Genomic DNA, 20,738 nt, shown 5'->3' with positions numbered 1-20,738 from the left:
GTCTCTTACATTCCTGATACTTCTTGCCCCAAGGCGGGTTGTTTCCGACAACCTCTTAATCCGTCTGATTCAAATTATCAGGGCACACCTCACTCATCCTCTGGCGAGTCAACGGCCACACAACTTCCACCCCTCAAGACAGTTCCTGGGTGAGTTATGTTTTTAATTTTATCCTTGATGTGTTACATTTGCATGCTGTACTGATCTTTATGTTTGTTCTTGTCAGTGCTAAGCCCAGACCCAGCAAGAAGGCTCGATTAAATAAACCGGCTGACGAAAATGTAGTTATTGAACCGGAAAAATTCCAGAGCTGGAAGAAGCCAATGCTGACATCATGCTTGATGATCCGCCACCACAAGATTATGACTTTGTTGTTGAACAAGTGGAGGTTGACCCAATAGGTCATGCTGATAAAGCGACAAGCCCGCTCTGAGCCACTGATAAACCGTCAAGCCCGGTCCGCACCGCAGATATACCGTCAAGCCCAGTCAAGGCTGCGGATGACAAGGCAGATGATGTTATGATTACTGGCCTTGGCTACACCGCTCCTGGTAATCCAGTTGCTTTATCAAAGCATACTGCCAAGGACGAGCTTTCTGCTATGAACAAAGGCAAGTGGAATGCCGATCTATCAAGCTACGCCCACCTCGGCGCTCAAGACATTCATTCTGGCTTCTTAAACTGTCTGTATACAAGCCGCGAGTATGATGCCAGTTTAGTGAACTTGATGAAGGAACGATATGAGGTAACTACTGCTTAACTCTGCATAACTGTTTCTCTTCTATCGAAATATCAACTCCAGTAGCCCCCAAGGGCCGGTTTGTGATATCAATCTGAACCGGGACTTTGTAATATCTCAACTTTTCATGCTTAGCCTCCAAGGGCCGGGTTATCTTTTTAAGATGAACCAGTACTTTAGAATTGCAATATTGTAACTTTCACCGGTGTAGTCCCCAAGGGCCGATTTAACTTATGAAGATGAACCGGGACTTTTAGAAGAATACCCATAATTTTACTTTGAGCAAATACACATTAGCCCCCAAGTGCCAAGAGTAATACTTGTATTGCGCTTGGGACTTGTAGAAACTTCTGATAACGAGCAAATAGGCATTAGCCCCCAAGTATCAGGTGCATAACTTGTTATGTGCTTGGTACTTCAAATATGTACTGTCAACTCATGATATGTCTATCTCTTATAGGTTGAGCTGAGCAAAAATAAAACTCAAGCCGCTGATCTGCAAGAAAACATCAAGTCCTAGCAAGCAGAAACCTCCAAAGCCAAAGATGAACTGACCAGTGCCTTGCCGCCATGGAAAAGCTGAAGGTGGGTTTCAACAAGGAGCGGGCAGATTGGGACATAGAAAAATCTACATTGCAAAAAAAAGACGAGGTCGCAGAAGCAGCTCTTAAACCGGTGGTAGACGAGCTGACTGGTGTGAAGCTGCAAATAGATGCCATGACTGCTGCTGTGTTTGGTAAATATCCTTGCTTTAAATTTTTCAACATATCATCCCATACAGTGTCGGTTTACTGATGTTCACAATGATGTAGGAACTCGCATTAGTCATCTGGGCTCTGACATACAGAAGAAGCTGAAGGCTGCCTATACTCCTATAGAACAGTTATATACCGGCGCGCAATGGGTCATATGCACTGATTCTCATAACAAGCCGCCCCCAACCTTGATCAAAGAAACTTTAGAAAGGTTGTCAATGCTGCCTGCCCGGGTTGAAGAACTCAAAAGATCGGCTGCAAGTGCAGGTGCTCTGACTGCACTAACCCGGGCGAAAGCATGGGTGCCTGATCTTGATCCGATGGATGTGGGTAAGGGCTTTCTGAGATTAGAGGAGGACGTATTAGAGTTTGACAATGATGCTCTTCGAGTCATAACCAGGGAGATGCGTCCACTGGCTTGCCAATTGGCTGAAGAAGCTGACCTTTCATACTATCAGGCGAGTTATGACGTCAACAACAAACGGGTTGCTGCACCAACTCCTGAGGCTCAAAATCTCATTCCACCAATCCGTAAGCACACCTATGCCCCTGACGTTGAACCGTCCACACTTATAAGCGATGAAGTTGTATTCCAAGCCCTAACTAGGATCGATTGGGCAACCGTTGACTTCCAACCACTATGTAGAGAGGAGGAGGATGAACCGGTGCAAGACGATCCACAGCCGTCAGGTTAGCCTGGTGACGAGTCATGATCCGGAGGCCGGTTTAACCATCTGCGTTCTGCTACGCTTGCTGAAAAAAATTATTCTTTTGGGCATTAAAGCGCCTTGTAAGAGGCTAGTTCAAACTTTTGGTCTGCTATGCCATCACGCATATTTATGTTGCTGACACTGTTAATCCGCCATGCTGAAGATATATTATGTTCATAATCCATAGCAATTTATCCCAGCTTTTCCTGCGTACATGAAGTTTGAAAGTGTCCTGGCGGTTTACCGCCAGACGGGTCATGATGCCCTGATATATAGCCAAGGTTTATAACCAAGGCTGTAAGAAGATAATCAAATATGAAAATAAATGATACCTGTGATACTGAATCACCTCGTTGGTTTACCGAGTTTTTGCAGTAAGGGCGATAACCCCAATCATGAGTACTGATAACTCCTTCCATATTGTGTCGGTTTATGATAAAACCGTACCGGGTTGTGATAAACGCCGGATTAACCATATATAATACTAGCGACTTATAGTCGAAACCAGACCGGGTTAATAAACTTCCGGATTATAGTTGATTATGTACTAACAAATTTTGTAGCTGAAAGTCAAGCCGGGTCAATAAACGTCGGTCTATCAAAAAATATTATAAATCCCATCAAAAGAGAAAAACTTGGAAAACAAAGCAAAAAAAAAAAGAACATACGAGGCTTTTCACGGGCTGCGAGGCCCCAAATCGAGGCTTTTCATGGGCTGCCAGGCCACTGAGTTAAACCATTTCACAAAGCCTTTTAAGATGGACCTCGATCTTTAACCAATCGTCGTTTTAACTTTGACAAGTTCAAGGTATATGAGATTGACTTGTCAAAAGTTCGGCGGGTCATACCAGGTTTACCTGGACGGAGTGGCTTACTTAAAAAAGGCAGGATAACCCGGGGTTTTAGGTGAATACACCTGGCTTCCAAGCCGTGGCTTGATAGCCTATTACAAGTGTAGATTCTTTGATCATTGCGAAGCAAAGAATCCCCAAGCAATATTTTGAGTTGTGCTCAGTGGGTGCCCATGTTTGAGTTGTGCTTTTGCAATACTCTCTTTGGCCCCTAAGTAATTTTCTTTTGGCCCTGAGCCGATCAAGAGGTATAGCTATGGTTCGAATACGACCAAGCCCCCAAGTGATTTTCCTGGTGGCCTTGCGCCGATCAAGAGGTGTAGCTATGGTTCGAATACGACCAAGCCCCCAAGTGATTTGTATATATGGCTTTATAAGCTGAATCAAGGGGTAAACCGGACTCCGCTTTGTAAACGGAAGCCCCAATGTAACCACACATGATGTAAGAAAAACAACAGATACCCCGCTTTAGCTGAGGTTTCGGTTTATTATATTGATCATAATATATACATTGTCATAACTATGTACATAAGCACAGCTTGTGGCTCAAGTATAGTAAGGCCAAAGATGAGCGATATTCCACGGCCGGTGGGTCTCCTCCTCCGATTTACGTGAGTCTTTGTGCTCTCGAACATCTATATGGTAGTATGACCTGTTATGCAGATTCTTGCTGACCACAAAGGGTCCTTCCCAAGGCGAGGATAACTTGTGCATATCAGTCTGATCCTGGATGAGTCAGAGCACCAGATCGCCTTCTTGAAAAGTTCTGGTTCTAACCCGGCGGCTGTGATAACGACGCAGATCTTGCTGATAAATCACCGAACAGGCTGCTGCAATGTCACGCTCCTCATCTAATAGGTCAAGTGCTTCCTGTCGTGCCTTCTCATTGTCAGTTTCAACATAAGCCGCCACACGGGGCGAGTCATGACGGATGTCACTAGTGAGAACCGCCTCTGCTACGTAAACCATGAAAAAAGGTGTGTAACCTGTAGATCTGTTGGGTGTGGTATTGATGCTCCATAACACAGAAGGTAACTCCTCCACCCAACAACCCAGCGTCCGTTGCAAAGGAACCATAAGCCGGGGCTTGATGCCTCTCAAGATCTCTTGATTGGCTCTCTCCGCTTGACCATTAGATTTGGGGCGAGCCACTGATGATACGTCAAGCCGGATGTGCTCACGTTGACAGAACCCTTTCATGGCACCTTTGGACAGATTGGTACCATTATCAGTTATAATGCTGTGTGGAAAAGCCAAACCGGAAAACCTTCTTGATGAATTGAACCGCCGTAGCTGCATCACACTTACTGACTGGCTCTGCCTCCACCCACTTAGTGAACTTATCAACCGCCACCAAAAGGTGGGTCTTCTTTTCCTTGGATCTCTTAAAGGGCCCAACAATATCCAGCCCCCAAGTTGCAAACGGCCAAGTGATTGGAATCATCCTCAAGTCCTAGGCCAGAACGTGAGCTCGGCGTGAAAATATCTGACAACCGTCGCACTTTTTCACCAAGTCTTCCGCATCAGCATGAGCCGTCAGCCAATAGAAGCCATGGCGAAAGGCTTTAGCTACCAGGGACTTTGAACCGGTGTGATGACCACAATCCCCTTCGTGGATCTCACGCAGAATCTCACAGCCTTCTTTAGGAGATACACAACGTCGAAACGCCCCTGTTACACTGCAGTGATGTAATTCTCCATTGATAATGGTCATTGACTTGGATCGCCGGATTATCTATCTGGCCAAAGTTTCATCCTCTGGTAACTCACCCCGGTTCATGTACGCCAGATATGGGATGGTCCAATCTGGAATAACATGAAGCGCAGCCACCAATTGAGCCTCCAGATCAGGAACAGCCAGATCCTCCTCTGTGGGGAGTTTGACCGACGGATTATGCAGCACATCCAGAAAGACGTTGGGTGGAACCGGTTTATGCTGGGAACCCAAACGGCTTAAAGCATCCGCCACTTCATTCTTCCGCCGGTCCACATGATCAGCCTGATAGCCTTTGAAGTGACCTGCAACAATATCCACCTCTCGACGATATGCTGCCATGAGCGGATCCTTGGAATCCCAAGTACCAGACACTTATTGAGCCACTAGGTCCGAGTCACCGAAGGACTTAACCCGGTTTAAATTCATCTCCTTAGCCATCCGAAGACCGTGGAGTAAAGCCTCATATTCAGCTACATTGTTAGTGCAAGGGAACATTAAACGGAGAACATAACAAAACTTATCACCTCATGGCGAAGTTAGCACGACTCCAGCCCCCGAGCCCTCCAATTGCCTGGACCCATCGAAATGAATAGTCCAATAAGTATGATTCGGCTTCTCTTCTGGCGCCTGTAATTCTGTCCAGTCAATCATGAAATCCACAAGTGCCTGAGATTTGATCGTCGTCCGGGGCATATACTTTAACCCGTGAGGCCCAAGCTCAATAGCCCACTTGGCAACCCGACCAGTTGCTTCCCTGTTTTGGATTATATCCCCCAAAGGAGCAGAACTGACCACAGTGATGGGATGGCCCTGGAAATATTACTTAAGCTTTCGGCTCGCCATGAAAACTCCGTACACCAGCTTCTGCCAATGTGGGTACCTCTCCTTGGACTCAATAAGTACCTCACTGATATAATAAACCTGCCGTTGAACCGGATACTCCTTTCCGGCCTCCTTGCGCTCCACCATGATAGCCATGCTAACAGCCCGAGCATTAGCAGCCACATATAACAACAAGGGCTCTTTATCAACAGGAGCAGCAAGGACCGGCGGGTCGGCCAGCTGCCGCTTCAAGTCCTCAAACGCTTCATTGGCGGCGTCACTCCAGAAGAAGTCATCCGTCTTCTTCAGCATCTGATATAAAGGGATGGCCTTCTCCCCAAGGCGACTGATAAACCGGCTCAAGGCTGCAATCCGGCCTGCCAGGTGTTGGACATCATTGATGCACTTCGGTTCAGCCAAAGAAGTTATAGCCTTGATTTTCTCTGGATTAGTTTGCCTGCCGGTACACCAAAAACACACTTGGCCGGATTAAGAATCATTTTATAAACCCGGAGTTTATCAAAGGTCTCCTTTAAGTCATCTATCAATGTCTCCTCCTTTCTGGATTTCACCACAATATCATCCACATAAGCATGAACATTGCGTCCGATCTGATTATGAAGACAATTCTGCACACAGCGCTGATAAGTCGCCTGGGCATTCTTGAGCCCAAAAGGCATAGACACATAGCAGAAGGCTCCAAAGGGAGTTATAAAAGCTGTCTTCTCCTGGTCCTTAACTACCATTTTGATCGGATGGTAACCAGAGTATGCATCCAGAAAGCTCAAACGCTCACAACCCGCCGTATCATCAATGATCTGATCAATACGAGGGAGAGCAAACGGATCTGCTGGACAAGCCTTGTTCAAATCTGTGTAATCCACACACATACGCCAAGTGCCGTTCTTCTTAAGTACCAACACCGGATTAGCCAACCACTCAGGATGAAATACTTCAATGATAAACCCAGCCGCTAAGAGCCTGGCTACCTTCTCAGCAATAGCCTTGCGTCTTTCTTCATTGAAACGGCGGAGAAACTGCTTGACCGGTTTAAACATGGGATCAACATTAAGAGTGTGCTCAGCGAGTTCCCTCGGTACACCTGGCATGTCGAGGGGTTTCCATGCAAAGATGTCCCGGTTCTCACGGATGAACTCAATGAGTGCGCTTTCCTATTTCGGATCCAAGTTAGCGCTGATGCTAAACTGTTGGGATGAATCTCCAGGAACAAAACCAACCAGCTTAGTCTCATCAGCCGATTTAAACATCAAGGCCGGATCATGCTCTGTAGTTCGTTTCTTCAAAGAAGTCATATCCACCGGATCAACATTGTCTTTGTAGAACTTCAGCTCCTCTGTCGCACAAACCGACTCAGCATATGCCGCATCACCTTCTTCACATTCTAAAGCGATATTGCGGCTCCCATGTACTGTGATGGTCCCCCTATGGCCCGGCATCTTGAGTTGCAGATAAACATAATAGGGCCTTGCCATGAACTTGGCATACACCGACCGTCCAAATAGGGCATGATATGGGCTCTTGATCTTTACTACTTCAAAAGTCAATGTTTCTGATCTTGAGTCATGCTCATCTCCAAAAGCCACCTCCAGAGCTATCTTACCAACTGGATACGCCAATTTACCAGGCACCACACCATGAAAAACGGTGTTTGACGGTTTAAGATTTTTATCTGTTAACCCCATGCGACGGAAGGTTTCATAATAAAGGATATTGATACTACTCCCTCCATCCATGAGTACATTGGTGAACTTATATCCGCCAACCTGAGGTGCCACCACCAATGCTAGATGACCCGGATTATCAACCCGAGGTGGATGATCCTCTCGACTCCACACAATGGGTTGTTCAGACCAGCGCAAGTAATGGGGCACCGCCGGTTCAACGGAGTTCACTGCCCTTTTATGAAGCTTCTGATCGCGCTTGCACAGGCTTGTGGTGAAGACATGGTACTGCCCACAATTCAACTACTTCGGGTTGCTCTGGTAACCCGACTGCTGCTGTTGCTGCTGACTCCCCTGATGATTATAACCACCTTGGTTGCCCTGATTGCCTCGATTGCCATGTCCGCTCTGATTCTGTGAAAACCTGAACCGGAACTGCCTCACTGTAACCCGGCCCATGAGGTCCGGGGCCTGAACCGCCACCCGGTCCATGATCATACTGAAAAAATCTGAATTTTTGAACTCCCTCATAATATAACAATCCTTCCAGAGGTGCGTGGCCGGCTTATCCCGCGACCCATGCTTTGGGCAAGGCTGGTTTAACAGGTGAGACAGGCGCTCCGGATTGGGACTTGGTCCTCCACCACGTGGGGGCGGTTTACCCTTACGACGCTGATACGTCTCCGTCGTATCTATAATTTTTGATTGTTCCATGCCAATATTATTCAACTTTCATATACTTTTTGGCAACTTTTTATACTATTTTTGGGACTAACATATTGATCAAGTGCCCAATGCCAGTTCCTGTTTGTTGCATGTTTTATGTTTCGCAGAATATCCATATCAAACGGAATCCAAACAGGATAAAAACGGATCGAGCTTATTTTTGGAATATTTGGAAAATTCCGGAAGAAAAATCCACGCGAGACGGTGCCCGAGGTGGCCACGAGGCAGGGGGTGCGCCTGCCCCCCTGGGCGCGCCCCTGACCCTCGAGGGCCACCCGTAAGGCGGTTGATGCCCTCTTCGGCCGGAAGAAAGCTAATTTTTGGAAAAAATCATGGCGAAGGTTTCAGTCCAATCGGAGTTACGGATCTCCATATATATACGAAACGGTGAAAGGGCAGCAGACGAGAACACAGAAACAGAGAGAGACGGAGAGATAGATCCAATCTCGGAGGGGCTCTCGCCCCTCCCACGCCATGGGAGCCAAGGACCAGAGGGGAAACCCTTCTCCCATCTAGGGAGGAGGTAAAGGAAGAAGAAGAAGAAGGGGGGGGGGCTCTCCCCCTTGCTTCCGGTGGCGCCGGAATGCCACCGGGGGCCATAATCATCACTGTAATCTTCACCAACAACTTCACCGCCATCATCACCAACTCGTCCCCCCTCTATGCAGCGGTGTAACCTCTCTCTTACCCGTTGTAATCTCTACTTAAACATGGTGCTCAACGCTATATATTATTTCCCAATGATGTATGGCTATCCTATGATGTTTGAGTAGACCCGTTTTGTCCTATGGGTTATTTGATGATCAAGATTGGTTTGAGTTGCATGTTTTATTATTGGTGCTCTCCTATGGTGCTCTCCGTGTCGCGCAAGCATGAGGGATTCCCGCTGTAGGGTGTTGCATTATGTTTATGATTTGCTTATGGTGGGTGGCGTGAGTGAACAGAAGCACAGACCCGAGTAAGTAGGTTGTTTGCGTATGGGATAAAGAGGATTTGATACTTTAATGCTATGGTTGGGTTTTACCTTAATGATCTTTAGTAGTTGCGGATGCTTGCTAGAGTTCCAATCATAAGTGCATATGATCCAAGTAGAGAAAGTATGTTAGCCTATGCCTCTCCCTCAAATAAAATTGCAATAATGATTACCGGTCTAGTTATCGATTGCCTAGGGACAAATAACTTTCTCGTAACAAAAATCTCTTTACTAATTTTTGTGTGTCTTTATCTAAACAGCCCCTAGCTTTTATTTACGCGCTCTTTACTATCTTGCAAACCTATCCAAAAACACCTACAAAGTACTTCTAGTTTCATACTTGTTCTAGGTAAAGCGAACGTCAAGCGTGCATAGAGTTGTATCGGTGGTCGATAGAACTTGAGGGAATATTTGTTCTACCTTTAGCTCCTCGTTGGGTTCGACACTCTTACTTATCGAAAGAGGCTACAATTGATCCCCTATACTTGTAGGTTATCAAGACCTTTTTCTGGCGCCGTTGCCGGGGAGCAATAGCGTGGAGTGAATATTCTCGTGTATGCTTGTTTACTTTATCACTAAGTAATTTTTATTTGTTGTTCTTAGTTGTTTTCTATCTTTAGTTATGGGTAGGAAACACAAAATACCAAAAATATTAGTTGTACCTACGGAACCAATGGTTGAAGAACCACTCAAAATCTATCACACTCCTGAAGCTTATTACTTGGATCATCTTCGATCCCTATGTGCACGTGCTGAAACCCCAACTAGCTTAGTTGAGGGCAAATATTTAGATGAGCATGCTTGTTATGCGCGACACCGAATATCTGAAAAAGGGAAAATTCTATTGGGTCAAATTCATCGTTTGCAATGCTATGCTTGGAATTCATGTTATATGTATGATGTTACTTGTTTTTCTGAAAACCCTAAGAAACACCTTCCCTACCAATGTGAGTTTATTGATAATGGAATCTTATCTTCGTATGCTAAGGGTGTTTATAGTTACTATGATATTCAACAAATTGAAGAATTTGTTGCTTTTAAGGGTGCTTATGAAATTGCTTCTTTGATTGAAACGTATGGTGCTACTCTTTACAAATCTGAAAATTTTGCCATACTTAAATATTGCTATGATAATTATGCTTCTAATGCTTATGTTGAACCATATATTGAGGATTACCCCGCTGTCCAAGAAGAGACTAATATTTTGCAGGAGTCTATGGAAGAAGAAGTTGACGAAACTGTGAGCTCATTGGATGAAAAAGATGAGGAGGAGAGCGAAGAACAAAAGGAGGAAGAGCGGATTAGCTACCCGTGCCCACCTTCTAATGAGAGTAACTCTTCAACTCATACATTGTTTAATTTCCCTTCGTGCTTACCGAAGGATGATTGCTATGATGACTATTATGATCCCGTTGATTCTCTTGAAATATCCCTTTTTGATGATGCTTGCTATGCTTGTGGCCAAGATGCCAATATGAATTATGCTTATGGAGATGAACTTTCTATAGTTCCTTATGTTGTGAATGAAATTGTTGCTATTGCACCAACGCATGATAGTCCTATTATCTTTTTGAATTCTCCAAACTACACTATATCGGAGAAGTTTGTGCTTATTAAGGATTATATTGATGGGTTGCCTTTTACTATTACACATGATGATTTTGATGAATATAATATGCATGTGCTTGCTGCTCCTACTTGCAATTATTATGAGAGAGGAACTATATCTCCACCTCTCTATGTTTCCCACATGACAAAATTGCAAGAAACTATTTATACTATGCATTGGCCTCTACTTTGTGTGCATGAATTATTCTTTTATGACATGGCGATGCATAGGAAGAGAGTTAGACTTCGTCATTACATGATATATGTTACTTTGTGCTCACTACTAAATTACAAATCATTGCTAATTAAAATTGGCTTTGATATACCTTGGGATCCGGGTGGATTCACTACTTGAGCACTATATGCCTAGCTTAATGGCTTTAAAGAAAGCGCTGCCAGGGAGACAACCCGGAAGTTTTAGAGAGTCATTTATTTCTGTTGAGTTCTTTCATTTAGTTTAAAAACAACAAAAATAAAGAGGGGAACCCAAAACTTTTTAAAAAGGAAAGTGAAAGTGAGAAAGACAAGCATTGTTGAAGTGGGAGAGCTCCTTGAACTTTGTTCATGCTCACGGCAACTTTGTGAATCTTGATTACAGAAACTTTTCAACAAAAATAATTATCCCCTTGTACAATTCAATTGTATTATAAAAATAATGTGCCAAGGTTTGCCTTTAGGATGTTTACAATACATGTTGGTTCGTACGGTGCAGCACAGAAACTTTGGCTGTAGTGTGCGATTTGTAATTTTTTACTGGAACGTCAAATGGTTCTGATTCTTTTTGCACTGTGTTTCTATACAAATTTTTTATTTTGCCTAATTTTGGAGGAATGTTTCAAGTATCAGAAGTATGGTGAATGTTCAGATTATTACAGACTGGTCTGTTTTAGACAGATTCTGTTTTTGATGCATAGTTTGCTTGTTTTGATGAAACTATCAATTTATATCAGTGGATTAAGCCATGAAATAGTTATATTACAGTAGACACAATGAAAAAACAAAATATGAATTGGTTTTCAACAGTACTTAGAGTAGTGATTTACTTTATTATACTAACGGATCTTACCGAGTTTTCTGTTGAAGTTTTGTGTGGATGAAGTGTTTCGATGTGAGAAGAAGGAAGAGAGGCAAGAGCTCAAGCTTGGGGATGCCCGAGGTATGCCAAGTAAATATTCAAGGAGACTCAAGCGTCTAAGATTGGGGATGCCCCGGAAGTCATGCCCTCTTTCTTCAACAAATATCGGTATGTTTTCGGGTTCGTTTCATTCATGTGATATGTGCAAATCTTGGAGCGGCTTTTGCATTTAGTTTTCACTTTTCTTTTATGCACCATGCTGGTATGAGATAGTCCTTGGTTGATTTATAGAATGCTCATTGCACTTCACTTATATCTTTTGAGTATGGCTTTATAGAATGCTTCATGTACTTCACTTATATCATTTGAAGCTAGGATTGCCTGTTTCTCTTTACATAGACAACCGCCATTTGTAGAATGCTCTTTTGCTTCACTTATATTTTTTAGAGCGTGGTCATATCTTTTGTAGAAAGAATTAAACTCTCGTGGTTCACTTATATCTCTTTCGAGAATTGACAGGAACTGGTCATTCACATGGTTAGTCATAAAACCCTACATAAAACTTGTAGATCACTAAATATGATATGTTTGATTCCTTGCAATAGTTTTGCGATATAAAGGTGGTGATATTAGAGCCGTGCTAGTTGAGTAATTTTGAAATTGAGAAATACTTGTGTTGAGGTTTGCAAGTCCCGTAGCATGCACGTATGGTGAACCGTTATGTAACGAAGTTGGAGCATGAGGTGTTTATTGATTGTCTTCCTTATGAGTGGCGGTCGGGGACGAGCGATGGTCTTTTCCTACCAATCTATCCCCCTAGGAGCATCCGCGTAGTACTTTGTTTCGATGACTAATAGATTTTTTGCAATAAGTATGTGAGTTCTTTATCACTAATGTTGAGTCCATGGATTATACGCACTCTCACCCTTCCATCATTGCTAGCCTCTTCGGTACCGTGCATTGCCCTTTCTCACCTCGAGAGTTGGTGCAAACTTCGCCGGTGCATCCAAACCCCGTGATATGATACGCTCTGTCACACATGAACCTCCTTATATCTTCCTCAAAACAGCCACCATACCTACCTATTATGGCATTTCCATAGCCATTCCGAGATATATTGCCATGCAACTTCCATCATCATCATATACATGACTTGAGCATTTATTGTCATATTACTTTGCATGATCGTAAGATAGCTAGCATGATGTTTTCATGGCTTGTCCGTTTTTTGATGTCATTGCTACGCTAGATCATTGCACATCCCGGTACACCGCCGGAGGCATTCATATAGAGTCGTATCTTTGTTCTAGATATCGAGTTGTTATATTGAGTTGTAAGTAAATAAAAGTGTGATGATCATCATTATTAGAGCATTGCCCCAGTGAGGAAAGTATGATGGAGACTATGATTCCCCCACAAGTCGGGATGAGACTCCGGACGAAAAAAAGAGAGAAAGGCCAAAAAAAAGAAGGCCCCAAAAAAAGAAAAAAAAGAAAACAAAAAAAATGAGAGAAAAAGAGAGAAGGGGCAATGTTACTATCCTTTTACCACACCTGTGCTTCAAAGTAGCACCATGTTCTTCATATAGAGAGTGTCTTGAGTTATCACTTTCATATACTAGTGGGAATTTTCATTATAGAACTTGGCTTGTATATTCCAATGATGGGCTTCCTCAAATGCCCTAGGTCTTCATGAGCAAGCAAGTTGGATGCACACCTACAAAGTTCAGTTTGAGCTTTCATACACTTATAGCTCTAGTGCATCCGTTGCATGGCAATCCCTACTCCTCACATTGACATCAATTGATGGGCATCTCCATAGCCCATTGATTAGCCGCGTCGATGTGAGACTTTCTCCTTTTTTGTCTTCTCCACATAACCCCCATCATCATATTCTATTCCACCTATAGTGCTATGTCCATGGCTCACGCTCATGTATTGCGTGAAAGTTGAAAAGGTTTGAGAAACGTCAAAAGTATGAAACAATTGCTTGGCTTGTCATCGGGGTTGTGCATGATGTGAATATTTTGTGTGGTGAAGATGGAGGATAGCCAGACTATATGATTTTGTCGGGATGAGCTTTCTTTGGCTATGTTATTTCAATAAGACATAATTGCTTGGTTGGTATGCTTGAAGTATTATTGTTTTTATGTCAAATGATAGACTATTGCTTTGAATCACTCGTGTCTTAATATTCATGCCATGATTAGACATATGATCAAGATTATGCTAGGTAGCATTCCACATCAAAAATTATATTTTTTATCATTTACCTACTCGAGGACGAGCAGGAATTAAGCTTGGGGATGCTAATACGTCTCCATCGTATCTATAATTTTTGATTGTTCCATGCCAATATTATTCAACTTTCATATACTTTTTGGCAACTTTTTATACTATTTTTGGGACTAACATATTGATCCAGTGCCCAGTGCCAGTTCCTGTTTGTTGCATGTTTTATGTTTCGCAGAATATCCATATCAAATGGAATCCAAACGGGATAAAAACGGACGGAGCTTATTATTGGAATATTTGGAAAATTCCGGAAGAAAAATCCACGCGAGACGATGCCCGAGGTGGCCACGAGGCAGGGGGCGCGCCCCTAACCCTCGTGGGCCACCCGTAAGGCGGTTGATGCCCTTCTTCGGCCGCAAGAAAGCTAATTTTTGGAAAAAAATCACGGCGAAGGTTTCAGTCCAATCGGAGTTACGGATCTCCATATATATACGAAACGGTGAAAGGGCAGCAGACGAGAACGCAGAAACAGAGAGAGACAAAGAGATAGATCCAATCTCGGAGGGTCTCTCGCCCCTCACACGCCATGGGAGCCAAGGACCAGAGGGGAAACCCTTGTCCCATCTAGGGAGGAGGTCAAGGAAGAAGAAGAAGGGGGGCCTCTCCCCCTTGCTTCCGGTGGCGCCGGAGTGCCACCGGGGCCATCATCATCACTGCAATCTTCACCAACAACTTCACCGCCATCATCACCAACTCTTCCCCCCTCTATGCAGCGGTGTAACCTCTCTCTTACCTGTTGTAATCTCCACTTAAACATGGTGCTCATCTCTATATATTATTTCCCAATGATGTATGGCTATCCTATGATGTTTGAGTAGATCCGTTTTGACCTATGGGTTATTTGATGATCAAGATTGGTTTGAGTTGCATGTTTTATTATTGGTGTTGTCCTATGGTGCTCTCCGTGTCACACAAGCGTGAGGGATTCCCGCTGTAGGGTGTTGCAATATGTTTATGATTTGCTTATGGTGGGTGGCGTGAGTGAACAGAAGCACAGACCCGAGTAAGTAGGTTGTTTGCGTATGGGATAAAGAGGACTTGATACTTTAATGCTATGGTTGGGTTTTACCTTAATGATCTTTAGTAGTTGCGGATGCTTGCTAGAGTTCCAATCATAAGTGCATATGATCCAAGTAGAGAAAGTATGTTAGCTTATGCCTCTCCCTCAAATAAAATTGCAATAATGATTACCGGTCTAGTTATGGATTGCCTAGGGACAAATAACTTTCCCGTAACAAAAAGCTCTTTACTATTTTAGTTGTGTCTTTATCTAAACAGCCCCTAGCTTTTATTTACGCGCTGTTTACTATCTTGCAAACCTATCCAAAAACACCTACAAAGTACTTCTAGTTTCATACTTGTTCTAGGTAAAGCGAACGTCAAGCATGCGTAGAGTTGTATCGGTGGTCGATAGGACTTGAGGGAGTATTTGTTCTACCTTTAGCTCCTCGTTGGGTTCGACACTCTTACTTATCGAAAGAGGATACAATTGATCCCCTATACTTGTGGGTTATCAATGATGACCATTATCCTGCGCGTTGGTATTAGCCACAAAATCCAAATTTTTTTCCACTTTACGCTTACCGCTGTTTCCATGACCCACCGGGTTATGCTGCTGCCCTTTGGTGCTGCCGCTCTTCTTTCCCTTCCCTGTCTTGTCATCGTCAGACTCGGGGTCCTTGGTACTATCAGAGACGGCATACTTCACCAGAGCTGCCATAAGTGTTCCCATGTCATTGGAATGACGTTTGAGCCGTCCCAACTTCAACTTCAGAGGTGCAAACCGGCAATTGCCTTCCAACGTTAAAACTGTTGTATCAGCGTTGATGCGGTCTGATGAATGCAAAATCTCTGAAACCCGGCGCACCCGATGGGTTATTGACCCTCCTTCCTCCTGGACACAGGCAGCTAAGTCCACGATTGACATGGGCTGCTTGCACGTATCCTTGAATTTCTGGATAAACCGGGCCCTTAACTCGGCCCATGACCCAATGGAGTTAGCTGGCAGGGTTTTCAACCATGTGCGAGTTGTTCCTTCCAACATCTTGGTGAAGTATTTAGCACACGCCGCATCGTCCACATCCAGCATCTCCATTGCCATCTCATAGCTTTCAACCCATGACTCGGGGGATAAATCGGCAGTGTAATTCAGCATCTTACGTGGGCCCTTGAAATCCTTGGGTAGCCATACATTGCGCAGCGCTGGGACGAGACACGGTGCCCCCAAAGAACTGGAGGTAACCCCTGGTTCCACCGAAGTTGTTGGACGAACTGGAGTAAGTTGGCGGGCTTCATGCTGCGCCGCTAACTCGGCCTCTCGACGTGCCCTAGCACGATCCACCACATCCTGAGCATCACCACCGCCACCCGCCGGGTTATGGCCACGGGGCGGAATACGATTTCATGCACTGCTCGACACGGCCGGTTCATCCATATGCCTGCTGTAACTCCGGTTCAGGCGGGGAGTAGAATGAATCCTTTCGCGGTTGTATGAATAAGCCTGCTGCTGAGTCAAGGCTGTCTGAAGGAGCTCTCTAGCCCGTCGTGTCTGTACCGCTATTGGGGACTCGCCTTTGATCGGGAGAGTTGCCAATCGTGAAGCGGCGGCAACAATGTTATCCAACGGGTTAGAGTAATGACCTGGTGGTGTTGGGACGTGCTGTGACAGGACGTTGTTCTGACGAGGTGGATCTATGGGATGTGGCTGAACCGGCGCCCCCGTTCCAGGTGCCTCCACCTGGTTTACCACTAGCGGATTACTGTTTCGTGCTCCTGGGGTGTCAAAGAGTTTCCTGGCCTCATAAACCGGAGGCAGGTGAGACCGGTACCATCTCCTCATGACATCGTTTGATGTGCTTTGATCCAACATAAGCCGGTAAGCCTGTGCCTCCAACTCGGCCCGTTCCGCAGCCATCCTGGTATCCTCGGCTGCTAGGTCTGCCTTGGCCTGAGTTATCTGATCCTTTACCTTTGCGATCTCCGCGTTATGCTCATCCTTGTTCGCCGGGTTCCGCCAGCAGTACTGCCAGAGCGTCAAATAAGTCAGATAAAACCTGAGCCGGCGGTCGCATAGGGCCTCCTGCCCCGGCTGCTGTGGCCGGTACTAATCCGGAAACCATCGCTGCTGCGGTCGAAGAGTGGTGCACTGGCTATGTACCGGCCAAGAAGATCGCAACCCGGCTTGGCGGATCGAAGGGGTCCGGAATACTGCCGCCATCGGAACAACCCCCAATCCGGCCATCTTGCAATTGGTACAATGACTCGGTCTCTCCGGTCGATGACTCGTCATCAGAGTAAACGACGGTCTCACCACCAGATGCTGATCTAACCTCAGATTCCACTCCGTGGATGACTCCCACGAAGGCACGCTTCATGGCAGGCTGAACCCAGGCGGGTCTCACACGTTGAGCCGTTTCGACGATGTCGGTCCAGATGTCCGGCTCAGGGCCCGGTTCGCCGATCTTGCCAATGAAAACGTGAATGTCGCCGAAGGGGACCCGGTACCCGTACTCAATTGAGCTGGCCTCGGGGACCCAGCCTACATCGTCGATGTAGAGCTTGCCGCGACGACTCTTAGTCATCCGGCCCACAACATATCCCTTGAGCCCTTCGAAGCTGCCCTCTAAGAACTCGAAACCACCGTGCGATAGCCCCACGATGGGCGCCAACTGTCGTGGTTTTGTCACGGCAGATGTCCTAGTGAAAGGACTTAGTCGTGGAGCCGTCATGACAGGTTAGCTTAAAGGGGTTAAAGCGGACAAAGGACGCAGAAAGTTTATACTAGTTCGGCCCCTTGCGGTGAAGGTAAAAGCCTAATCCAGTTTTGTGGAATTGCTAGGGTTTCGATGACCAGGGAGTGAAATCCGCTATGCCTGGCTCTCGAGTTGTTGTTTCTTGTCCCTAAACCGCCGCCGGGTCGTCCCTTTATATACATAGGTTGACGCCCGGTGGTTTATAGAATCCGGAGGCCGGCTCATAAACGTGTCCGGCTCGGTTTCTACCTTTCTTATCTTACAACACAAGTTACATATGATATGGTGGTTTATGTCTACAGGCCATAACCCGCCTCTGGGCCCTGGGCTTTCATAAAGCGCCATACTCCTTGTCTTCATGGGCTTCAAATATAAATAACTCATTATGGGGGTAACCCGGCCTCTCCTGGCCGGTTTATACCCAGTAGTAATATCCCCAATAGAAAGGAAGATGGAAATAGGGGAAATGTGGCTTTTGGTAAGGGGGAGGGGTGGGGAGGTAGATATTTCCGCGGAAGCCGAAAATTTGGAATCGCTTCAGCGAAAAAACTAGTGCGCAAAGTGTCATCAGACACGGTCCCTTATTCAAAGCGGGCTGTGCACTGTAGCCGTTGCACCTTCTCACGTAAGTCGTATCTGTACTATACTCCAACCGTGCTACAAGATATTTTGTGTTGCATATCACACGGTTGGTTATAATAAACTGTGTGGGGTCTACTTGATTTTTCGTCTTGATTAGAATTACATAATGGTGTCACAGTGGCAATGGACGGTGTTTGAATTTCTAGACACTTTATCTGTAGTTAACATGCAACTATATGTGTGTCGTAAAAGAATTGGAATTATTCAGGGTTCGTTTGGACATTTTATACAGTAAATTGGTTTTCTAGCCATTTCTGGTGCACAGCTCAAAATTAAACTACATGCACATGCTCTGGTGCACCAACATGGGTTGTAAAATCATATATGTGTCCATGGGTTTATGCTTATGTCCCATGCAAGAAATGGGAATGAATTTCGAACACCACGGCACCGTGGCTCTCCGGCAAACGTTGACGTACTTGCTTTTGTAATTCTAGTAAATCCAAAAGTCGTCCGAAATTCATGAAACTTGGCATGCTATCATGGAGCGGCATCAACATGTCGTTGTAAATTTTTTGACCCATTTGGGGCAGGTTTGGGTATAAGCTTCTCATAAACCAGATCTTCTCACAACAAGTGTGATGGTTTTGGTAGGGAAAGTTTCACCTTTCTGGACGAAACGATATCCGTTCCCTCTTCTCGATTTCAAATTTTTTCCTAGTGTCAACATAGAACAACAGGAGTGTTGTGTCACCTTTTTGGGATTTTTCGGGGTTCGCTTGGACAATTTTATACATTAACTGAGTTTTCTTTGCATTCATGTGCATAATTCAAATTTGAACTACAGGCACATGCTCTAATGCATATAAATTGGTTGAAAATTCAAATATGTGTCCTTGGTTGCATGCTTAGGTCCCATACAAGAAATGGGAATGAATGTCAAACACCCTGCCACCGTCACTCGGCCACAAACAATGAGATACCTGGTTTTTAAATTCTAGTAAATCCAAAACTCATCAAAAATTCATGAAACTTGGCATGCTATCATGGAGCGGCATCAACATGCCGTGGTAAATTTTTTGTCCCATTTGGGGCAGGTTTGGGGATATGCTTCTCACAAACCTGAGCTTCTCACAACAAGCCTGATGGTTTCGGTAGGGAACGTCCTACCTTTGGGGACGAAATGATATCCATGGCCTCTTCTTGATTTCAATTTTTTTCCTAGTGTCAACATAGTACAACAGGAGTGTTGTGTCAATTTTTTGGATTTTTGGGGTTCGCTTGGACATTTTTATGCATTAACTAAGTTTTCAATGCATTCATGTGCATAATTCAAATTTGAACTACATGCACATGCTCTAATGCATATAAATTGGTTGAAAATTCAAATATGTGTCCTTGGTTGCATGCTTAGGTCCCATGCAAGAAATGGGAATGAATGTCAAACACCCTGCCATCGTCACTCGGCCGCAAACATTGAGATACCTGGTTTTTAAATTCTAGTAAATCCAAAACTCGTCTAAAATTCATGAAACTTGGCATGCTAGCATGGAGTGGCATCAACATGTCGTGGTAAATTTTTTGTCCCATTTGGGGCAGGTTGGGGTATATGCTTCTCACAAACCAGACCTTCTCACAACAAGCATGATGGTCTCGGTAGGGAATGTCCCACCTTTGGGGACGAAACGATATCCATTGCCTCTTATTGCTTTCAAAAAATTTCTCGTGTCAACATAGAACAACAGGAGTGTTGTGTCAATTTTGGTGATTTTTCGGGGTTCGTTTGGACATTTTTATGCATTAACTGAGTTTTCAATGCATTTATGTGCATAATTCAAATTTGAACTACATGCACATGCTCCAGTGCATATAAATTGGTTGAAAATCAAATCTTAGTCCTTGGGTGCATGCTTAGGTCCAATGCAAGAAATGGGAATGAATTTCAAACACCAGGGCACCGTTGATTGCCGGCAAAAATGTTGAGATACTCTATTTTTAAATTCTAGTAAATCCAAAACTCGTCTGAAATTCATGAAACTTGGCATGCTATCATGGAATGGCACCAAACATGCTTGGTATTTTTCGTGTCCATTTTGAGAGAAGGCGCACTCAAATATCTCAAACGTTTGCATAATTCAAACTGTGTGCGTTCTGTTAACCATTCACGTGACGCCACATGTCTTGGTTTTAATGGCTGAAGGTTTTAATGGCTCTTGATCACAAACGTTTTAGATAGAACACATGTATGCAAAGTGAGAGCAGGATTTGTGCATGTCTTGAACGCAAACGGTTCTTTTGGATGGACCGTGTGCAACCACTTACAAACAATTTGGTTAGACTTGCATCTGTCATATTGGGTATGTTGCCATTTGTCAAACTGGAAAGATTGACATTTGTTGATCTAGTAACATTGCCATTTTTCAACCTTGTAACACTGCAATTTGTCAAAATA

This window comes from Aegilops tauschii, chromosome 4 (assembly GCF_002575655.3).
Source record: "Aegilops tauschii subsp. strangulata cultivar AL8/78 chromosome 4, Aet v6.0, whole genome shotgun sequence".
NCBI lineage: Eukaryota > Viridiplantae > Streptophyta > Magnoliopsida > Poales > Poaceae > Aegilops > Aegilops tauschii.
The sequence above is the reverse complement of the archived record's forward strand: the minus strand, read 5'-3'. Positions refer to the sequence as shown.